Source organism: Palaemon carinicauda, unplaced genomic scaffold, assembly GCF_036898095.1.
Source record: "Palaemon carinicauda isolate YSFRI2023 unplaced genomic scaffold, ASM3689809v2 scaffold351, whole genome shotgun sequence".
Lineage (NCBI taxonomy): Eukaryota > Metazoa > Arthropoda > Malacostraca > Decapoda > Palaemonidae > Palaemon > Palaemon carinicauda.
In genome coordinates this window covers 87,511-93,510 of record NW_027171195.1, presented here as the reverse complement: position 1 = coordinate 93,510, position 6,000 = coordinate 87,511, and positions in this window count along the sequence as shown.

Sequence of the window (6,000 nt, the reverse complement as noted above, 5' to 3'; positions counted from 1 at the left end):
ACTGGAAACTTTGAGTCTCGAGCAGGCCTCTTACTCTCGAGCCACAGATTGCAAGTCAGGGACGTTTCCAACATACTATTAAAACACGGTCATTTATAAGTTCATGGAGCTTATCCCATATTCATATTATCACTACTTTCCCCTGTATCCAACGTTGTCATTTTAAAGGACTTTAAATTAAAATATGGAAACAATTTAGGAATACTTTCTATCAGCTCAAAATGCAGATTAAATTTATTCAACAGATAACGAGATTATATGTAACCAGTTAAGAGCAAGAATGCCACAAAAATTCAAACAATATCAAACATACGATGGCAAGCTTAAAGTTTTTTTTTTATTATCAGTGCAGGAGAGAGCGAGAGATAAAAAAGCAATAGCATTACAGTGTATGGCCGAGTGTAAAAAACGTGCGGTATAACTTACATCTGGATAAGGTTTATAACAATCTTTCTGTCTGCATTTTTCAATTGATTCTCTCTCTCTCTCTCTCTCTCTCTCTCTCTCTCTCTCTCTCTCTCTCTCTCTCTCTCTCTCTCTCTCTCAAAAATTATCAGAATTATACATAGATCTTCGTTTTCCATACTCATTACCTTATGATTCCCACAGAGAATAATGAGTAATGCAAGAGTGTAAGCGTAAACGAACTTGCAAGTTCTCAAAGCAATTACAATAACAATCACAACGTATTAAGTGGCAGTCGTAAGCAACATTTCTTCATAGAAATTACAGGCTATTGCTGGGAAGTCACTTTACAGGTAAACCTAGAGGGCCACTCATAAGAGAGCAGAATTATTTTCCTCTTAACTCTACTGCGTACTTGTACTTCGATGTATTTTTCTTTTAATCTTATGGATCTGTCCTTAGCTCATATCCCCACATGTCCACTAAGGTTTGTTGAAATTGGCCAGGTAGTTTTATTGCGTTAAGTAAAAAAAAAAAAAAAAAAAAAAAAAACATTTTCAAAGTACAGCTGCGTTTTTGTACTTTAATGTAATTTATCCAAGATGTTGCAGATCTATCTTTTGGTCATACTCAACATGAGTATCAAGTTTGGTCAAAATAAGTACAATAGTTTTTGTGTAAAGTTGCTTACAAACAAGCACACAAATAAACAAACTAAGAAGCAGACGAGAGGTGAATACATACCCTTCGATAAGGACCCAATAATAAAAAGAGCTTATTCATTGAATCTTAATAAGGAACCACTGTAAAGATCTAAGAACATTGAATAAGATTCCAAGAACTTTAGTTATGGATCTTGGCTTTAAATACTTCCCCGGTGTAGCGGTTTCAAATTACCCCTTCCAAACCTTGCCCCTCGGTAGTTTGAAACCGGTTTCAGGGTACCGGGGGGGGGGGGGGGGACTTGAAACTGGTTTCAAGCTACCCCCAGGGGTAATTTGAAACCGGTTTCAAGCTACCCCGGGGGTAATTTGAAACCAGTTTTAAGCTACCCCCGGGGGTAATTTGAAACCGGTTCCAAGCCACCCCACTAATTTCAAACTACCCCCTTCCTTTTGGCCCTGGATCTAGTCATTTGTTAATATTAATCAATTGTTTTTTACCATAGTCGGCAGAAATCATTAGGTTACATCTACTGGTATAATTTATTGATGTTATGTCTTTATCTCTTATTGTTTTGTTCTTCTTTGCGATTATTATACAAGTACAGTGATGAAAGCACGATCGATACGACTATCATATACATGTTATTTCTTTTTCCAAAACGAACTCAGGACACATTCCGTTTGTAAATTTCATGTTTATATCTGATTATCTTGTACGTGGTAGTACTGTAAGTCACTGATCTCTGGTGTGTTGGGATGTATACAAATCCAGGTTAACCCGATGATCCCGATCACAGCATCACTTGTCCAAATGTCGTCAGTATGGCTGCTGAACGTAAATCAGACAACCTTGATATCATTGACTAGGAAGGTCTTGGGACTACGTAGTGAACGCCAAGTACCCTCAAGAGGCTTCGGAAAACGAAAAAGTCTATCTGTGTTAGATTTACTAAGGCTGATGTGTATCTAAAGACAAAAACACATGGTGCCATATTTTCGTCTTGGTAGTATACCTTCTTCCTCACTAAATTCTTGCAGTGATCTGCTTTGGGAATCGATCACCTAAAAAAAAAAATAATATCTTCCCTGAAGGCCACAGCCAAAATGTCTTTGTTTTCTTTTGTCCTATTGTCTCTAACAATAGTTATTTTATTATTTTTGTTGACAGATCAACATGCTCGATATATTTTCTTGTTATCAGTTTGCTTTTATTATTTCTCTAATGATACAATACCCATTTGGCTTCTCGTTATATCCTTCCTTTATTTCTTTTTCCTTATTTGTTTCCCTTCCCAGTAAGGTTGAAGCTTGGCAAATAATAATAATAATAATAATAATAATAATAATAATAATAATAATACAAACAATTCTATACATCTAAATATTATTTTGAAATTAGTCTATGGACAGAGCAAAACTTCTTTGTTGATACAGATGACAACATATTTTCCAAGAAGATTCCTCATCAGAGGACTCTAGACTTATTACTGAAGAATCAATATATTTATCGATCACCACGTCTTGCTTTGCATCGTCCTCCTGTAATTTTTCGGGGTGTTTTACGGTATTCACCCCAACACCACCCCTCCCCCCCCCTTTTTTTTGTCACCGAATGCATTGATTCTTTTATAAGTAGGCCTACCCTTAAATCTACCATTTTGATTTTTTTTTTTTTTTGGCTACATAGGTATTCACTTGTGCTCAAATATGTTACACTGGATTATATTGGCAATAGTATGCAGGAAGATGAATAACCTTTTGACCATTTTCAACAGTAATTTTAGCAATCACGTGAGGTTTTTATCAATATTCAGAGAGTATTCCTTGACCATTTCCAAAAGTTGGCATTTCAACAGTGTCTCTTGGTGATACGCCTTTTTGATGAGCCATTATTTTATCTGTCTCTTGTTTGAGGCTGTTGGAGGTTTATCTAATTTTGCACCATGATAAGATTCGTTACCATTACAATTATGGAAGATGGGAATATATTCGGTAGCAATTGCTTAAAGAACCATTGTTCAAAATTACGTCACTGTTCATTTGATTGTAATAGTAGTTTTGCTTAAATTGATTGCTCCTGTTGTATGAAAAATTACTTCAGAAACATCAGTAACAGGACCTCCTTTCGGTTTTTCTGAAGCAAAATATTTTGAAACATTACAAACAATCTCTCGTGCTTGTCAAGTAAGTAGCCTACTGTTGCTCTGTATGGGGATGGATGATCTTCCATTCTGACTGACAAAGTTTATGATGCTTTTCGTGTCTCCCTTATTGGCTATAGTCTTTGAGGTATCTCTGTTAAGAGAGTTTGTAATCTCTCTCTCTCTCTCTCTCTCTCTCTCTCTCTCTCTCTCTCTCTCTTTCTCTCTCTCTCTCTCTCTCCTACATCTGGTTGTGGGGCTCAAGCAGCAAGCTACTTTCGTCACAGGTGGTTCTTGCTAGTACCTGCCCTCTCTCTCTCTCTCTCTCTCTCTCTCTCTCTCTCTCTCTCTCTCTCTCTCTCTCTCTCTTACATCTGGTTGTGCGGCTCAAGCAGCAAGCTACTTTCGTCACAGGTGGTTCCTGCTAGTACCTGCCCCCCTTTCTCATTCTCTCTCTCTCTCTCTCTCTCTCTCTCTCTCTCTCTCTCTCTCTCTCTCTCTCTCTCTCTCTCTCTCCATCTGGTTGTGGGGCTCAAGTAGCAAGCTACTTTCGTCACAGGTGGTTCCTGCTAGTACCTGCCCCCCCCCTTTCTCATTCTCTCTCTCTCTCTCTCTCTCTCTCTCTCTCTCTCTCTCTCTCTCTCTCTCTCTCTCTCTCTCTCTCTCTCTCTCTCTCTCCATCTGGTTGTGGGGCTCAAGCAGCAAGCTACTTTCGTCACAGGTGGTTCCTGCTAGTACCTGCCCGCAAGGGATATTTTCTGACCAAAGCCGATTAATGAATGTCCATCGCTGACCTGTGAAACTATATCGGAAAAGTGGCAATTTTGTGGCTCTTTTCTTTATAGTACGACTGAATAATGTTTCAAAAGTATAACAATTAGAAGCTGAGATTTGATATAATTAAAGTTTAGCATTTAAATTAATTGTATTCATTATAACCATCAAATGGCATTGTTCTCTCTTTATTTTCGAAACACAATGTCGGAAATATGCCAATGTGTGTTTTTTGTCTTTATGTACATCTCAAGCTTCTTTGTAAATTTGACAGAGTAAAGCGACAAAATACACGTCTCATTGTGGATTTTTGTGTCAATTTCTCCACGAATATTACCGTGTGAAACTCATGCCCCTGAAGCACACGAATTGAATATATTTGAGATGATGAAAGAAAACAGGTCTCGACAATCACACAATAATTCTCTTCCTCGTCGTTATCACAAAACCTTGAATGACAGAGTCCTTGGATTCTAACGTGTCGTATAGTTTAATATTTTGTCTTAAATACGAAAATAAACTTTATTCTGCTAATGCGAAGTCAGCAATAAATGCATGATGCATATGTGCACTGTCATAAATTATTTTCTATTCCGATGAGGAGGTAACTTGAAAACAGAAGGGGTAGCTTGAAACCGGTTTCAAGTTACCGGAGGGGGCGGGGTAGCTTGAAACCTTTACACCGGGTCCTTTTCTTCAAACACAAAAAGAAATCCCAGAATTCCCGCCCCAAAAGTTTGGAAAAGACCGAAAGCTTCTTTCAAATTTTGGAAAAGATCGAAAGCTTCTTTCAAAGCTGGGAAAAGACCGAAAGCATTTTTCAAAGCTTAGAAAAGACCGAAAGCTTCTTTCAAAGCTTGGAAAAGACCGAAAGCTTCTTTCAAAGCTTGGAAAAGACCAAAAGCTTCTTTCAAAGCTTGGAAAAGACCGAAAGCTTCTTTCAAAGCTGGGAAAAGACCGAAAGCATTTTTCAAAGCTTAGAAAAGACCGAAAGCTTCTTTCAAAGCTTGGAAAAGACCGAAAGCTTCTTTCAAAGCTTGGAAAAGACCAAAAGCTTCTTTCAAAGCTTGGAAAAGACCGAAAGCTTCCTTCAAAGCTTGGAAAGCCACCTTGGAAAATTTCTGCCTGGTTGTTTCTCCAGAAGGTCCACAGGACAAAATTTCATAATGAATTTTAGGGAAGAAAAGAAAAGAGATAGGAAAGGGAAGAGTGAAATGGTGGACATTTCCCTTTTCTTCCTTTCTACCTTCCCTTTTCTATCCGGCAGCTTTTCAATGAGACAAAAATTGGACAATGGGTGATTTTTCAACCCTATTCAGTAACCAGTGGAGTTTTTGGTAGCGCTCATAAAAATTGAAAAGATTTACATTCGAAACGGATGGTGTCAAAAAATCATCAATATCAATGTATTAATAAAAAAAGGAAAACATCAATGTTATGATTCAGAGGAATGCGGTAGAAGTGCGGTATTGATGACAATTACAGAATAATTAGCACTAATTATATTCAAATATGCTATCCCAAAGATTTCAAGATGAACATACTGTTTACTGTATACCACCGTGTACATTTGCAAGAAGGAGAGAGAGAGAGAGAGAGAGAGGAGAGAGAGAGAGAGAGAGAGAGAGTTACATATACCATGGCTAATCGTTGGAGAGAGAATATATATAAAGTTGCCATTCGTCATATCTCCAAGCAAGCATCAGGAGTGGAGAGGCGAGGTCAGAATCAACAGCCACCTAACCATAAATTAAACATACATATGTAAGTACGTGCAAGAACGAAAAGGAGAATGCGATGAGGGGTGGGTGGGTGGGCGGTTTTATATATGGTGGGGGGCGGTTTCACGTATCTAACCCAAACTCTCATGACATATCGGTAAATGTACCCATCCCTCTAAACCACGGGTTCTCAACCAGGGTCCACATGGACCCTAGGGGTCCAAGCAATATTTTTGGAGGTCCACAGGCAAAACATAACAAATTGGGGGTCCACAGTGATATTTTGGTGCTCCT